General features: G+C 47.8%; 1 long non-coding RNA gene across 1 annotated transcript; it reads right to left on the reverse strand.

Annotated features, from left to right (window-relative positions):
- Positions 1–604: 604 nt before the first annotated feature.
- On the reverse strand, positions 605–13,350 carry LOC137321488 (uncharacterized). Its single transcript, XR_010962835.1, has 3 exons — positions 13,156–13,350; positions 1,306–1,350; positions 605–1,174 (listed from the first exon to the last, which is right to left on the reverse strand). It is a non-coding gene; the product is annotated as an uncharacterized lncRNA (long non-coding RNA).
- Between the last annotated feature and the right edge of the window lie 4,441 nt (positions 13,351–17,791).

Below are 17,791 nucleotides of genomic sequence, written 5' to 3' on the forward strand. Positions count from 1 at the left end.
TCCCCCACCCAGAATACATTCTGTGCCCTTGCTACCCTCAGTGCTTCCTCAAAGTGGTGCTCAACATGGAGGAGGACTGATTCATCAGCTGAGGGAGGACGGTAGGTGGTAATCATCAGGAGGTTTTCTTGTCCATGTTTGACCTGATGCCATGAGATTTCATGGGGTCCGGATTCAATGTTGAGGACTCCCAGGGCCACTCCCTCCTGACTGTATATCACTGTACCACCACCTCTGGTGGGTCTGTCCTGCCGGTGAGATAGGACATACCCAGGGATTGTGATGGAAGAGTCTGGGACGATGGCTGAAAGGTATGATTCTGAGAGTATGGCTATGTCAGGCTGTTGCTTGACTAGTCTGTGGGACAGCTCTCCCAATTTTGTCACAAGTCCCCAGATGTTAGTGAGGAGGACTTTGCAGGGTCGACTGGGCTTGGTTTGCCTTTGTTGTGTCTGGTGTCTAGTGGTTCGATGCCGGGTGGTCCGTCCGGTTTTATTCCTATTATGACTTTTTGTAGTGAGATTGTATAACTGAGTGGCTTGCTGGGCCATTTCAGAGGGCGATTAAGAATCAACCACTTTGCTGTGGGTCTGGATTCAAATATCGGCCAGACCGGGTAAGGACGGCAGGTTTCCTTCCCTAAAGGACATTAGTGAACCAGATGGGTTTTTACAGTAGTTTCATGGCCACCGTTATTGATACTAGTTTTTTTAATTCCAGATTTTATTTATTTAATTGAATTTAAATTCCCCAGTTATTGTGGTGGGGTTTGAACTCATGACTCTGGATTATTAGTCCAGGCCTCTGGATTACTAGTCCAGTAACATTACCACTATAGTACCATACCCAGAGTAGCAGTGTTGTGGAGATTAATCTTTAATTCCTGGAGACTCGAGACCAATCCTGGTGGGTTGGCACCCCTAGTTAGGATATGGGCAGCAGAGTTTACGGAGTGTGGAAAGTGGGAGGCTGGCCATAAGAGCATTGGAATAGTCGAGTCTGGAGGTAACAAAGGCATGGATGAGGGTTTTTTGGAAGGTAATAAACAGGTTGATTCCATAATCCCATTCTTCCATTAGGGAAGCCATGCTCACAGTAAGTGCAGATTGGAATATCTAGGCTACAATGTTGTAGTGCCATCTCTGACCCATGCTCCTGCGAGTGTAGCTTCCAGCTAGAATTGCAAGATCACAAAATCATCAGGCATAAGTCATCATAGAATTAAAGAAATGTACGTACATACAGGACTAAGGGATTGTTTTATGTCACATGAAAATATATCTAGTTATATGCATAACTCCATACCTTTAATTTATTTTTCTTCTGAGACTCGATTGAAATAATGATCCCCTGAAACAAATCACCAACAAGTTAGCGTTTCACGTTGAAAATATAAGATTTTAAAACAATTATTTATGAGTGCATAGATCTGTCTGATCCTGTCCTGGACAAATGTGAGAATGTGTAACTTTGCATCAAAACTCATGAATCAGGAGCTGAATGAGGAGAAGGAACTGTTTATGTTGTTAAAGGGTCAACCTTCAGCACATAAACACACGTCTCCTCCATCAGCTCTCCTGTCAATAAACCCAATGTAAAGTGAGCCCGGATGGCACAGGGATCTGTTAACTGAGAAATAAAATGCAAGTCTGTTTTATTTTTTCAGTGTTCAAAGTTTTTCTCACAAGCTGCTCATTGTTTTAGTAACCGGTCGCAAAATGTAAAAATTAAAATGGATCGATGCAGCTTTAATACAGGCAAATTTAATATATTCCTCACCTTAATCCTTGCTCAATGCTCTTTGCCATTATAATGTGTAAAATACCATTTGAAACATAACAGCTTATGAAATTGTGAAATGAAAAGAACAAAAAGCGGGGTCGATTTTAACGCTACCTGTCCGTCAGAAATCAGGCGGTTGGACAGTTAAAATCGATCAGGACTTACTTGCTGATGTCCAGCCTGGATCCCGCCATCTCCCATTTTGTTCCTGTTTACTCCTATTTGATCCTTAGCTGAACTTTCAATCGTATATCCTCGCTATCACAAAGACTACCTATTTCCACCTCTATAACATTCCTCACCCCGATCGATACCTCAGTCCATCTGCCACTGAACCCCTCGACCTTGCCTTTCTCACATTCAGACTCAACTATTCCAATGCTTTCAGGTCAGCGTCCCACCCTCCACTGTCTATAAACTTCAGCTTATCCAAAACTCTGCTCTTGCATTCTATCCTTCATCAAGTTCTGTTCATTTTTCATTCTGTCCCTGCTGACCTATATTAGCTCCCAGACCTCCAATGCCTCAAATTTAACATTCTCCTCCTCATGTTTAAATTCCTCCATGGTCTTTCCCCAGCCTGTCCATTTAATCTGCTGCAGTGCTACAATCCCTCCCTGAACACTCCATTCCCCTGACTATGGCATCTTTTGTATCTCCCCTTTGCCCATCATTGGTGGACTTGACTTAAGCTACCTCGGCCCCACGCTCTGCAATTCGCTCCCTAAACCTTTCTCACTCTCCACTTCCCTCTCCTCCTTTAAGACCCTAAGCGGTGGGTAAGGATAACCCACCTCTTTGAACAAGCTTTTGTTCACCCCTCTTATGACTTGGCATCAATTTTTTTGCTTATACCTCTGTGAAGAGCCATGGGGCATTTTTATACATTAAAGGCACTATGTAAATGCAAGGTGATTTGTTGTTGTTCTTCTTCAAAGGCCTGCTTCCTTCCATGAGACAGGTAATCAGTTTTTAGACCTCTGCCACTGCCATTCTTTTAGGAAGGATGATTTGGTTTCTGTGGGAAGCACAGAAGAGATGGAAATTTGGCACATGTGTAATTGTGGGTGCAGATTCCTTTGTTGGCTGTACAGTCTGTGTTAAAGGTGCCCTGTAATTGTATTTGAGGGGGGGGGGGTTGGAGAATGAGGAGCATGAAAGTATGATTTGCCCGCATTTTAGTTTTATAATTCTTTCCCATCATGTTAAGTTAGTAATGGTTAATGTGGTTTTGTGCCTTCTAATGCTGCCTCAGGTTTGCACTGAAGCTGGGTAACATCAAAAAATTATCAATAACAAGGGGTGGGATATCACGTTGGACTTCCAGCCTGATGTGACAGTTGTAGAATGTGGATTAGTGCCTGAAGTTTCCCACAAGAAGTCCTCAATTGCAACTTCAAAAGAAGATTCACAAGGATGATACCAGGACTGAGAGGATATACTTATTGGGAAAGGCTGAACAGGCTGGGGCTTTTTTCTCTAGAAAGGAGAAGGCTGGTAGAAGTCTTTAAGATTATGAAAGGGTTTGATAGGGTAGATGTAGAGAAGATATTTCCACTTGTGGGGGAGTCCAAAACTAGGGACCATAACATAAGACAGTCACTAATCAATCCAATAGGGAATTCAGGAGAAACTTCTTTACCCAAAGAGTGGTTAAAATGTGGAACGCACTACCACAAGGAGTAGTTGAGGCAACTAGCACAGACACATTTAAGGGGAAGCTAGATAAACACATGAGGGAGAAAGGAATAGAAAGATATGCTGATAGGGTTAGATGAAGAGGGGTGGTGGGAGGCTGGTGTGGAGCATAAATGCTGGCATAGGCCAGATGGGCCAAATGGTCTGTTTCTGTGCTGTAGATTCTATGTAATTCTATGTTCTCTTTATCTCCTTGACATTTCATCTAGATAATAAAGCATAAATGTGAGCTCACCAAGAGGAGAATTGCATTCCATAAATAGGCAAATATGACAGCCAAGATCCCACAAACATGAGAGCCTGGTGTTCACTGAAGGAAAAATATTGAAATAGTGCCATGGAATCAGGACCACTGGAACAGACAGCGTCTCAGTTTAACAACTCACCCGAAGAAAAACACCTCTGACCACGCAGCACTCCCTCAATACGGCACTGAAGTGTACTTACATTCTGAAGTGGAGCTTGAACCCACAGGGAGTGAAATTGTGGGAGAACATATTGGTAATAGTGATCATAATTCAGTTAGATTTAGCGTAGTTATGGAAAAGGACAAAGATAGACCAGGAGTAAAAGTTCTCAATTGGGAGAAGGCCAATTTTACTAAGTTGAGAAGTGATTTAGCAAAAGTGGACTGGAATAAGCTACTTGAAGGTAAATCAATGTCAGAGCAGTGGGAGGCATTCAAGGAAAAGATAGTGAGGGTTCAGAGCAATTATGTTCCCACAAAGATAAAGGGTGGGACTCCCAAATCTAGAGCCCTCTGGATGTCAAGGAGCATACAGAGTAGGATAAGGCGAGAAAGTGAAGCTTATGTCAGACACCGAGAACTCAATACTGCTGAAAGCCTGGAGGAGAATAGAAAGTGCAGGGGTAAAATTAAAAAGGAAATTAGGAAAGCAAAGAGAGGATATGAGAAAATATTGGCAAGTAAAATCAAGGAAAATCCAAAGATGTTTTATGGATATATAAAGAGCAAGAGGATAACTAAGGAAAGAGTAGGGCCTATTAGAGACCAAAAAGGTAACTTGTGTGTGGAGGCAGAAGATGTGGGTATGGTTCTTAATGAATACTTTGCGTCTGTCTTCACAAAAGAGGGGGATGATGCAGAGATTGTAGTTAAGGAGGAGGAGTGTGAAATTTTGGATGGAATAAACATAATGAGAAAGGAAACATTAAGGGGTTTAGCATCTTTGAAAGTAGATAAATCGTCAGGCCTAGATGAAATGTATCCCAGGCTGTTAAGAGAAGCAAGGGAGGAAATAACGGAGGCTCTGACCATCATTTTCCAATCCTCTCTGGTTACAGGAGTGGTGCCAGAGGACTGGAGGACTGCTAACATTGTACCATTGTTTAAAAAGGAAAAAGGGATAGATTGAGTAATTACAGGCCAGCCTAACCTCGGTGGTGGGCAAATTATTGGAAAAAATTCTGAGGGATAGTATTAATCGTCATTTAGAAAGGCACGGATTAATCAAGGACAGTCAGCATGGATTTGTTAAGGGAAGGTCGTGTCTGACTAACTTGATTGAATTTTTTGAGGAGGTAACAAGGATTGTTGATGAGGGTAGCACATTTGATGTCGTCTACATGGATTTTAGCAAGGCTTTTGATAAGGTTCCACATGGCAGACTGGTCAGAAAAGTAAAAGCCCATGGGATCCAAGGAAAAGTGGCAAGTTGGATCCAAAATTGGCTCAGTGGCAGGAAGCAAAGGGTAACAACACTCAAGAAGCTCGACACCATCCACGTCAAAGCAGCCCGCTTGATTGGCACCCCATCCACCACCCTAGACATTCACTCCCTTCACCACCGGTGCACAGTGGCTGCAGTGTGTACCATCCACAGGATGCACTGCAGCAACTCGCCAAGGCTTCTTCGACAGCACCTCCCAAACCCGCAACCTCTACCACCTAGAAGGACAAGAGCAGCAGGTACATGGGAACACCACCACCTGCACGTTCCCCTCCAAGTCACACACCATCCCGATTCATCGTTGCTGGGTCAAAATCCTGGAACTTCCTTCCTAACAGCACTGTGGGAGAATCTTCACCACACGGACCGCAGCAGTTCAAGAAGGCGGCTCACCACCACCTTCTCAAGGGCAATTAGGGATGGGCAAAAAATGCCGGCCTCACCAGCGACGCCCACATCCCATGAACGAATAAAATAAAAGGTCGACGGCTGTTTTTGTGACTGAATAGCTGCTTCCAGTAGGATTCTGCAGGGCTCATTAGTGGGTCCCTTGCTTTTTATGGTGTATATCAATGATTTAAACTTAAATGTGGGGGACACAATTAAGAAGTTTGCAGATGATACAAAAATTGGCCGTTTGGTTGATAGTGAGGAAGAAAGCTGTAAACTGCAGGAAGACATCAATGGACTGGTCAGGTGGGCAGAAAAGTGGAAAATAGAATTCAATCTGGAGAAGTGTGAGGTAATGCATTTGGGGAGGGTAAACAAGGCAAGGGAATACACAATAAATGGGAGGATACTGAGAAGTGTAGAGGAGGGACCTTTGAGTGCATGTCCACAGATCCCTGAAGGTAGCAGGACAGGTAGATAAGGTGGTTAAAAAGGCATACGGGATACTTTCCTTTATTAGCCGAGGCATAGAATATAAGAGATGGGAGATTATGTTAGAACTGTATAAAACACAAGTTAGGCCACAGTTAGAGTACTGCGTACAGTTCTGGTCACCACATTACAGGAAAGATGTGATTGCACTAAAGAAGGTACAGAGGAGATTTATGAGGATCTTGCCAGGACTGGAGAATTTTAGTTATGAGGAAAGATTGGATAGGCTGGGGTTGTTTTCTTTAGAACAGAGGAGGCTGAGGGGAGATTTAATTGAGGTGCATAAAATTATGGGGGGCCTAGATAGAGTGGATAGGATGGACCTATTTCCCTTAGCAGAGAGGTCATTAACCAGGGGGCATAGATGTAAAGTAATTGGTAGAAGTATTAGAGGGGAGTTGAGGAGAAATTTTTTTCACCCAGAGTGTGGTGGGGGTCTGGAACTCACTGCTTGACAGGGTGGTAGAGACAGAAATCTTCATCGCATTTAAAAAGTACTTGGATATGCACTTGAAGTGCCGTAACCTACAAGGCTACGGACCAAGAGCTGGAAAGTGGGATTAGGCTGGATAGCTCTTTTTCAGCCGGCACAGACACGATGGGCCGAAAGGCCTCCTTCTGTGCCACAAATTTCTATGATTCTATGAAATTGGTGTTCTGTGGTAGCGCAAAACGAATGATAATGAATCTGCCGCCTGTTTTACATTCGGCTTAAATTTCTTTACCAATGACTTCAATAAAAAATAAATCAAGTCCGGTGTAAAATGTGCTGCTGATTCGTTATCGCCCATTTTACACTACAGCTGAAGACCAATTTCACCCACTATCTTTTGACTCAAAGCCGACTGCTACCAACTGAGCCCAGCTGAGTCTAATAAAAGAAGGAAGTTGCATTTATACACCACCTTTCATGACCTCAGGACATCCCAAAGCGCTTCATAGCCAATGAAGTACTTTTTGAAATGTAGTCCCTGTTGTAATGTAGGAAACGGGGCAGCCAATTTGCACACAGCAAGCTCCCACAAACAGCAATGAAATAATGATCAGATTATCTGTTTTGGTTGAGGGATAACTATTGGGCAGGACACCAGGGAGAACTCCCATGCTGTTCTTCAAAATAGTGCCATGGAATCTTTTATGTCCACCTGGCATGGGAGATAGGGCCTTAGTTTATGGTCTCATCCAAAAGACACCATCTCTGACAGTGTAGATTTTATCTTCAAGTCTCTGGAATGGGATTTGAACCCACAACCTGCTAACTCAGAGGCAAAGAGTGCTACCCACGGAGCCAGGGCTGACATCTTGAAGTACAGGAATTAACTGAATTCACATGTCACAGATTCTCACTTGTTATAGGAAAATAGCTCGTAGCACAAGGGGGCAATAATCCATGTGCCAGAAAATGCTACAACCATCACAAAGGCATTGGCAGGAAATGATGGAGAAAATACAGCCTGGTTAACATTATCCTAATTTATCCTGGTATAAAATTCTCAGCATTCTTTAAAACAACAAAGTTTGATACTTGAGCAGCAAAAAGAGCCATACAATGAAAATAACATTGGGGTAGATTGTCAACTGACTGCCCATGCATAAAACTGTGGAATAAAAACAGAAAATGCTGGAGAATCTCAGCAAGTGAGGCAGCATCTGTGGAGAAAGAAACAGAGTTAACGGGCTCGAATTTAGCAGGCCTGCGGGTTCCCAGCGGGTGGTCCTCCGGGAGCGTGGAAAACGCGGACGGCTAATTGTGTGCGTCCCTCACGCGATCGCGGGATAATTGGACCCATTAAGCCCTGCTTCCGGGTTCTGCGCTCCCCAGCTGCGTGCCGGCCGGCTGCGCATGCGCAGTACCGTCGACGTGATGTAGGAGCTCCAGTTAAAGGGGCAGTCTCCCAAAGCCCCTCCTGCTGCAAGCAAGAGGTCTGGGAGAATGGCTCAACAAAGGGGAAAGGCTGCGCCCCATTTTTCAGATCTGGCACTGCAGCTGATGCTGGAGGGCGTGAGGAGGAGGAGGGAAACACTCTTCCCAGAAGATGGGCGCAAGTTCCCTGCCGCCGCAACCAGGAAGGCATGGGCAGAGGTGGCGGCGGAGGTGAGCAGCAGGGGCAACACCCCAAGGACTTGGGAGCAGTGCCGCAAGCGCTTCAATGACCTGACTAGGTCTGGCAAGGTGAGTACACCAACGCACCCTCCCACATCCCGTCCCCACCATCACGCCAAGCAGATCACAACCCCCTCCTGCACAGCCACCACTGCGCTCCATCAGCAATCCTCACAGCCACTCATTCACCATCCTCGCCGTGCACGCAAGTACCCACCATCCCTGACCCCACCCGAACACTACCACACACCCCAATCCCCATGCAATGGGATGGGCACGTGGCCCACGCTTCCTCCCATCCGTTCCGCGCCACGCTCAACCCAACCACACCGATGCTCGATGCGTCTCACGATGCAAGACGCACCCACTCACACATCTGTGTTTTGCCTTCACAGGAGAAGAGAAGCAAGAACAATAGGGAAAGGGCACGCACCGGAGGTGGGCCGCCGCAAGTGGTGGAGCTGACCGACGCCGAGGTGGAGGCGCTCGACCTCGCCCGCACGCGACATTGCCTGTCGGTGGCTGATGGCGAGTGTGTCGCTGCCGAAACGGCCGGTAAGGGAAAGCTGACACTCAACACCCATGATCGCGAGTTACCGTCTCATCACCTGCCATCAGGCGCACTGTCAAGTTGGTCCACATGCCTCAAAGTGCCCTCTGTTCTCTTGCAGGTCCGTCTTTGGGTCAAGCGAGCGTGGAGGGCGATTCCTCAGAGGACATGGCGGTCTCTGAGGGTGCATTGTCACATCAGAGCCAACCATCCACCAGCGCAGAGACACGCACCTCGGTGGGTCCCCCTCGCCAACTAGTTGGGGTAGCACTTGGTGAGTCACCGCGCACGAGTGAGCATGAGCAGACCCTGGTGGCAGGGGCAGCCGCGGAGGGTCCGCGACGGAGGGAGCACTCATCTCCAGGCTCTGCTCAGCCGGACCCAGATGCTGAACCCAGGGGGCCACCAGTGAAAAGGAGAGTCGTCGAGGGCCACCAGCTAATTGCTGAGGTATTGGCAGAGGTGCCGCGCGCATTGTCCACAATAGCGCAGGCGATGGAGGAGTCCACCTCCTGCATGTGGGCATTGGTGGCGCAGGCACAGGAGGGTACCGGCGACACAGTGTCGCGGGTAGGTGCGGGACTGTCTGCGGTGGAGGACAGGCTGGCCTCCCTCGAGCGTCACGCACAGCTCCACTTCGAGTCCTTGCAGGCCCTGACAACGTCTGTACGGATTCAGGGTGAGCAACATTCCGACGCCACCAACAGGCTGAGGGATACACTAGGGATGGCCTTGCAAGGCCTCACACATGCCATCCAAACTGCCATCCAGCAGGGTGGAAGGGGTGATGTGGGCCGAGGCCAAGAGAGGGATGATGGTGACCGGGGACATGGAAGCAGGGACGCCTCTCAAGGCGCCCCCACGTCCCACCCATCGCCCACCTCTCAACCAGTACCCGCAATGGTGCCTCCTCTCCAGGTGGCCGAGTCTGCCCCTGCCCTGGTGCAGGAGGAGCAGTCTGTGGAGGTGCCGTCACGGGCACCGAAACCCAGGGGCTGTCCGCCAAAAGCATCTACCCGGTCAAGGCAAGAAGACGAGCAACCTGCCACTACCTCTGCTGGAGCCACAGGGGTAGCACCACGTAGGGGTTCCCGGAGAAGAATTGCAAAGGCCTTATAATCACAAAGGGAATACACCAGGGTGTTTATTATTTTGTACTTTGTTTCTTATATAATGTCACATTCCAGATATTAAATAGTCTATTCTCACCACTCCTGCCACCTCTCGTCCATTCTTCCGCGGCTTATGCAATAGTTGCGTTCCGTGGAGGCCATCATGACGGCGAACACCTGCTGCCACCCATTGGGCACACTGCTGTGGGTGCAGGATTACTGGCAGCACTCTTCAGTGGAGGGGGCTGGTATGGCCGCTCGCATGTGCAGGTGAGGAGATGCGAGCGCCTCGCAGTGTCTGACTCTAGGAGAACCGTTGACGTATGAGTGCGTCCCTGGCCCGGCGACCATCCCGGTGAGTCGCGATTCGGCGCATGGGTCGTCCAACATCCTCTGGCGCGTCCTCCTCCTCCGCCTCCTCCTCCTCCGCATCCTCCTCCTCCTCCTCCTCCTCCTCCTCCTCGCCCTCGCCTTCCTCAATGTGGGTGGCGGGTGTGGATGGGGCCTCCTCCAGCGGCACCCCTCTCCCCTCTCTGTTGGGCCATGTTGTGCAGGGCACAGCAGACAACTATGATTCGTCCCACTCTGAATGGTGTGTATTGGAGCGCTCCCCCAGAACGATCAAGGCACCTGAAGCGCATCTTGAGAAGCCCTATGGTCTGCTCAATTGTAGACCTGGTAGCAGTGTGGCTGTCATTGTACCGACGCTCCGGCTCGGTGATGGGGTTCCTCAGAGGTGTCATGAGCCACGTGTGGAGGGGATACCCCTTGTCGCCGAGGAGCCAGCCGTTGCCGGCGTTGGGTGCCTGCAGGATGGGCGGGACGGCGGACTCCCTGAGGACGAAGGCATCGTGGCAGCTGCCGGGGTATCTGGCGCACACGTGTAGGAATCTCTGGCGGTGGTCACAGATGAGCTGGGCGTTCATGGAGTGATACCCCTTCCTGTTGATGAACAGCCCTGGCTCATGCGGAGGTGCCCGTATTGCGATGTGGGTGCAGTCGATTACACCCTGCACCCGTGGGAAGCCGGCCATGGCATGGAATCCAACCGCCCTCTCCATCTGGCTGCGCTCGTCCATGGCGAAGTTGATGTAGTGGGAGGCCCTGCGGAACAACCCATCGGTGACCTGCCTTATGCACTTGTGTGCAGAGGACTGACAGACCCCGGTGATGTCCCCGGTGGCACCCTGGAAGGAACCGGATGCGAAGAAGTTGAGGGCAGTGGTGACTTTGACGGCGACAGGTAAGAAGATGCTGCTTGGTCCATCAGGGAGCAGCTCGTCGTTAAGGAGGCTGCAGATGTCGGCGACTACCTGGCGATTGACTCTGAGCCTCCGTATGCACTGCTCCTCGGAGAGGTCCATGAAGCTGAGCCTCGCTCTGTACACCCTGTGCGGAGGGTAGTGCCTCCTGCGACGCATCTCTCTCTGCGGTTGCCCTCCCTCCTGCTGTGCAGGTGGGTGTGCCGCAGCACCGTGTTGGGGGGCCCCACCTCTCCGAGGCGGACGGCGTGGACTGCGAGGCTGCTGGGGCTGGTCATCCTGTTCGTCCTCCGACGATGTCAACGCACCACCCATCTGGCAGGTGTTGGTGTGAGGGGTTGTGCAGGGTAGGTGGGTGGGTCCTCGGACTGGGGCTGCGGTTTCGTGTCGTTCTGTCCTCTGGCTTGGCGGGGGTTGGTGGAGGGCAGGGGTTGCCCTATGTGACGCGGTGGCCTCCTGCGTGGGTGAGGGCTCTCCCCCGTGGAGCGCACCTTGGCACCTGCCACAGGCTGCTGGCTGCAACACGCCTGGTTTGAAGGGTACTGTTTCCCCCAGTGTGGGAAACTGACTGCGTTGAACCTAAAATCCCACACTTCCTCTTTTGACAGCTGCTTCAGCTCATTAACTGACCACAACGAGCAAGTTAAGTGCTCTCAAGTGGAACCCCGCTGGCTTTAATTGCCTGCGGGATTCCCACCAGCGGGGCTTTCGCGCGCAGCCCCGCACGTCAGCGCGGTACCCGGAAGTGGCCGGGATTTCGTCCGAATCCGGTCACGTGATCGGAGATCGGGATTTTCGGGGCCCCCCCGCTGGAAACCCGCAGGTAACCCGACCCTAAAATCGAGCCCAACGTTTCAGGTCGAAGACCCTTCGTCAGAACTGGAAAATGTTAAAAGAGTTGAAGTTTTTGAGCAAGTACAGAAACAGAAAGCAATGAAGGTGAACAAGGTAAAAGAGACAATCGGAAATCCCATTGGAGAGACGAGCAGAACTTCTTCAAGGTGGGGCATTCCTGGAAGAGAAGTGGCCGTGAATTAAGCACTGAATCAAAAGCAAAATACCACGGATGCTGGAAATCTGAAATAACAACAGAAAATGGACTGTGGAAGATCAGCTCCCCATTATAGAAACCGCCCGGGTTTCATTATCCTTCGATTTCAATGGAAATGAAAATTTGCCCTTTCTATAAGAGGCAGCCAATCTGCACCACTAGTTTCACATCCAGATGGCAAGTTGAAAATCTACTCTATTGTCTCTCTATTGACAGTATGAAATGACAATCACTGTCAAAATACCAGTTAAACAAATGTCTACAAACACTCAGCACCTTTTGGAACTTTCACTTTGATAGGGGGTAATTTTAACTTTTGGCGATAGTGTCAAATGAGTGATATCAAACTGGCCGCCTGCTCCCGATTATGGAAAGGAAAATCGGGAGAGGTGTATAACACGTGGCCGATCTGATATCGCCCATTTTCCACTATCGCCAGAAGTTAAAATTACACCCCATGAAATCTAATGCTGTGTGAAATTGTTGACATTTTTTTCCCTGAGATTTTCAGGATTTCTTTATTAACCAAAATCAAATTATTGGAGTTGAAACCAGGTTGAACATGAGTTTCCCTGACCTGCTTTGTTTATATTACGGGAGGAAAGAAATGCCTGTGCCTCCAGGCTGGGAGCAAACCTGCAGTTTTCTTAGCGTTAATGGCCTATTGCGTTCTTGAGCCAGTTTGAAAATTCAGTTGTATATACAGCTTCCTCTTCAATAAACCAGCCCATGCTTTGAGTGTCATTGATGCAGAGAAGTTCTACTGTATTTGAAAGTATAGTAAAAAGGAACTGTAAAGTTTAGTGCTGCAATGTTATATATTTCATCTCAATTTGCCAGTTCATTTAAACAGTGTCAGTTCTTTGATAGATTTCTTCCACCTACATTTTGCACATTAATTACCAACAAACATCTTGGAACACCTGCTGCATTTCAGCCGATAGTCGACACTCAGTTGATGGATTATATTTCATTTTTAAAATTTTATTTCTCCGCTCTTTTATCATTTTGTATTTTCCTTACCTTGTCTTAGCTACTTTGCTGGGTTTTCTTTTCGCGACTGGAATGTATCCTTGGCTTGTTCGCTGCCCTACTACAAAAGCTTTGTTATCAGTCCTCGAATACCAGTCCCTCCCTTCCACAGCGAGATGATACAGCACCCAGTCACGGAGACTATTAGCACTTCGGCATTTCATCAATTTCACGGCTAGGGTTTCACTGTCATATTCTTTCTGCTGGCCCCTCATTGATAAACATGAGATACATCTTTAAAGGCAGCACATTCCTTTCATAGTCACATTTTTTAAAAAAGGAATCTGCACCAACGCAAACATTGCTGCCTTATCTGCCCAAGCGTTATCTCTGGCAGCCGGGCAATAATGGATAAAATATAAGTGTTGATATTTCTTCTTCCCCGCCCTCTCTTTAAGCTCGCTTGTGAAACCATTAGAGCAAGCCCTGAGATTAGTGGCAAAGAATAATGTTGCAGATGGTTCTGCTTGAGTTCATAGGATTGAAAGCATTTTTGGCCCATTTTTCCTGTGTTGATGCTGGCACTGCCGTTGTTTGGACCAGTGCTTGGCACAGGAACTAGTGGAGGATGAATGCCAGAGCAGATTTAATTTTGAGTGGCCCTAATCAGCCTAATCAGCGTAAATGAAGGTGACAAGAGCAATGCTGGGGGAAGGGCACCTTCAACCATGAGTGCCAACGTGATTAAGATCAAATTCTGTGTGGATTGGCTGCAGCGCAGTGTACTTCATTGCCTACCCAAAAATTGTTTCAAAGAGCTCCTGGTATTGGAAGTAATTCTATTTTTTTTACAAATCGTTGGTCCTGATAATTGTTTTATTTTTCAATGAGCTCAGGAACTGTTATTATGTCATAGAAGGTGTTCCCAGTGGACATTCTCCCAGCGCAGACAACAGAGTGCAGAACTGTAGCACTAACCATATTTAGATCTTAAATAGAGCTACATTAGGGGCTGTTAACAAGAGCAGTTACAAATAGGTTGGTGTTTGATTTTTTTTTTCATTCAACATCAACAGAGTCGACCAAGACTGAGTTCTGATATCCACTCTGTTCTTTGTTCAGTTTATGTGGGCCTACAACAGCCTAACCAGTCGTCCTTAAAGAGACCACTGGAGGCTGCCAAAGGACAGGTACGTTTTTTGTTACTTACCTTAATGTGGAGCCAGAAGGTGCAGGAGTGCCCCTCCTGGCAAATCTGGAGTCAGGCAGGGCTGTCCTCTCTCCTCCGTCTCGTTCGTGTGTTGCATCGAACCCTTTGCCGAGTCCATCAGGAGGGATGTGGGCATAAGAGGGGTGACGATCCCAGGCAGCGGAGGTACTCAGGTCAAGGCCTCCCTGTACATGGATGACGTCGCCGTCTTTTGCTAGGATCAGCTCTCGGTCCGCAGATTGATGAGCATCTGCGACCAGTTCGAACTGGCCTCGGGGGCCAGGGTAAATCGTAGCAAGAGCGAGGCCATGTTCTTTGGGAACTGGACCGACCGATCCTTTGTCCCCTTCACCGTCAGGTCGGATTACCTTAAGGTGCTGGGGATCTGGTTCGGGGGGGCCGGGGCATGCACCAAAAACTGGGAGGAGCGTATTTCCAAGGTTAAGCAGAAACTGGGACTGTGGGATCGACGATCCCTCTCGATCATGGGCAAGAGCCTGGTCATCAGGTGCGAGGTGCTCTTGATGTTGCTGTACGTGGCGCAGGTCTGGCCCATACCTCGCTCCTGCGCCGCGACAGTCACCCGAGCCATCTTCCGCTTTGTCTGGAGATCAAAAATGGACCGTGTCCGCAGGGTCACGATGTACAAATCTCCAGAGAAAGGGGGGAAAGGCATGCCCAACGTGGCCCTCATCCTGATGCACCTCCTCATCAACTGGTTTAGCTCCCTTCTCAAATAATTACAATAGATTTACGAATCACGATCAGTCTCTTCTGAAATTGTGCTGACAGACTGATAAATATGATCCAATGTCACGATATGGAGATAAACAGCAGTTTAAATCAGGCTTTTGCCACTGAACTTACTCACTGATATATAACATGGATGAATGTTAAATTGAATTCCAAAGCTAACGCAACTTAGTTTGCGTAATCTGACAAATACCTGAATTTGGATCAGTTTGTACAATTTTTTTAGGGCTGATTATCCGGGCCTGCCAACACCAACCTCCCAGCTGCCAGACAGGAGCAGCAGAACGCACAAAGTGCACTGCTCCTGTCCAACCCTGGGACTGCCTGAATTTCCTGTCCTGGCCCATTTAATTAGCCTGGGGGCAGCCTCGGTGCAGGCCAGTCCAGGTCAGAGTTTAGAGCTTGCGGTGGAGCCAAACAAATCAGGAACAGCTGCAGGCCTATCAGGTGTTTGGGGCCTGTTAGCTGCTTATGGATATCTGAGGGAGGAGGACTAAAAGTTAAACAAAAGTTTTCAAAGAAAATAAAAAAGAATCAAACATTTTTTTTTATTGCCCCTATGGTTTTTCTCCAGCGTTGCTTGCAGCAAGATTTTATTTATCCTTTAATTCCTGAAGATTCCAGGACAATCTTGGAGGGTTGGCGATAGGTCCCTTTTAACATGGAAATCTGGGTCCGTTGACGTCAAGAGGATCTTGAATCCCATTTTCTGTTGGAACTGGTCGGTGTGCACGCCATACACACAAGTGATGGAACCGAAGAGCCCCGTCAAAGGTAAGTGTCGAATTATTTTTGTGGGCCCTGGAGAGGCAGGGCCCCAAAAACATAATCTGGGCTGCTACCGCCCTGGGACCCTCACACTCTGCGATCGTGACCGTGACCTGACCCCCACACCCACAACTTACCTTGCTGGTAGCTGCCCTGGCTCGATCTTGAGGCCTGAATCTGGCGAGCTGCCTAATTGGCACCCCCCAGCTCGCCTGCCAAATTTAAATGAGGCCGGGGCCTCTTCGTCGGCAGAAAGGGCGGCCGACCGGCGCTCTCCGCCAGTCGCTCACCCCAAAGTCACAATTAACCCCAGAGGCTGTATAAAACAAAACGAATAAAACCTAGAGTATCTGTTAGAACTGATCATATTCAAAGTAGGAAATCAATGTGCCTAATTTTCCTCTACAGCATCAACATGGTGTATCAAGGATTGGAGAATAGCGTTTAATGTGAGAAGTGCTGTAATGGTACAGTAGAGTAGTAGGATGGCAGTTCACGCCTGACATTTCCCACTGGACTGCTGAATACACAGTCTTGGCTGAGCCTTCAGTGAGAGGTAGGGTTGCCAACCCTCCAGGATTGAGCTGGAGTCTCCAGGACCGGCGAGAAAAATCATAGGGGCATTAAAAAAAAATTGTGTGCTTTTTTCATTTTCATCGAACACTTCCGTTTATTAGTTATAAAAATATTAGAGATGGGAAGAAAAGGCTCTTTGACTGACAGTCCAGAATCATCTAATTGGGTAATGAAGAGCCTTTTCTTTTTCCAATTTGGGTAGGAAGACGGAGAGCTGTGAGAGTGGATGTGTTGGGCATGTGAATGGTGGGAGCCTGGGGGCGGGGCAGTTGGAGGCAGGAGGCCATGTGATGAAACCTCCAGGAATACATTCAACAAGAGTTGGCAAGCCTAGTGAGAAGCAGTGTGCAGATTCCAGCTACTGCCTCATTTGGATGAACCAAGAATTGATAAGAAGCCCAACAATAGGTTGGCCAACTGCCCTTTCTGTTATCACGTATCACTGGGGGAAATCTAATGAAAGAGTAAAATGAGTTCAAAATAGAGTAAAAATATAGTTTGCCTGATAAGAATCAAGCCAGCTTCTGGCAGACTAATAGAGCTCAAAGCTCTTTTCTCTGCTTTTAGTGCCGGTTATTTCCTAAATTAGAGAAGGAAAACTATTTGACAGTTGATGGCGCAGTGGGCATGTATTTGATTCCTAAAGACACTGGTGGAGTGTCTATCTCATCTCTTACAAATTAAAAATAAATCTTACCTCTTTTAATGGAGCGAATGGGGGTCCTGGATTGGTAGTGGGTACAGGTCTGCTCAATATCTGATAGTTTCTGATATTAGCATGGATAAAGGATTGGTTAGCTAACAGGAAACAGAGAGTAGGCATAAATGGGTCATTTTCAGGTTGGCAAGATGTAACGAGTGGAGTACCACAGGGATCAGTGCTTGGGCCTCAACTATTTACAATCTATATCAATGACTTGCATGAAGGGACTGAATGTATGGTTGCTAAATTTGCTGATGACACAAAGGCAGGTAGGAAAGTAAATTGTGAACAGGACATGAGGAGTCTGCAAAGGGATATAGATAGGTTAAGTGAGTGGGCAAAAATTTGGCAGATGGATTATAACGTGGGAAAATGTGAACTTGTCCACTTTGGCAGGAGGAATAGAAAAGCAGTATATTATTTAAATGGAGAGAGATTGCAGAATTCTGAGGCACAGAGGGATCTGGGTGTCTAGTACATGAATCATAAAAAGTTAGTATGCAGGTACAGCATTTATTGCAAGGGGAATGGAATATAAAAGTAGAGATGTTTTGCTACAGTTGTACAGGGCATTGGTGAGACCACATCTAGAATACTGTGTGCAGTTTTGGTCTCCTTATTTAAGCAAGAACATAATTGCTTTGGAGGCAGTTCAGAGAAGGTTCACTCGACTGATT

The sequence above is a fragment of the Heptranchias perlo genome, chromosome 5 (assembly GCF_035084215.1).
Source record: "Heptranchias perlo isolate sHepPer1 chromosome 5, sHepPer1.hap1, whole genome shotgun sequence".
Taxonomy (NCBI): Eukaryota; Metazoa; Chordata; class Chondrichthyes; order Hexanchiformes; family Hexanchidae; genus Heptranchias; species Heptranchias perlo.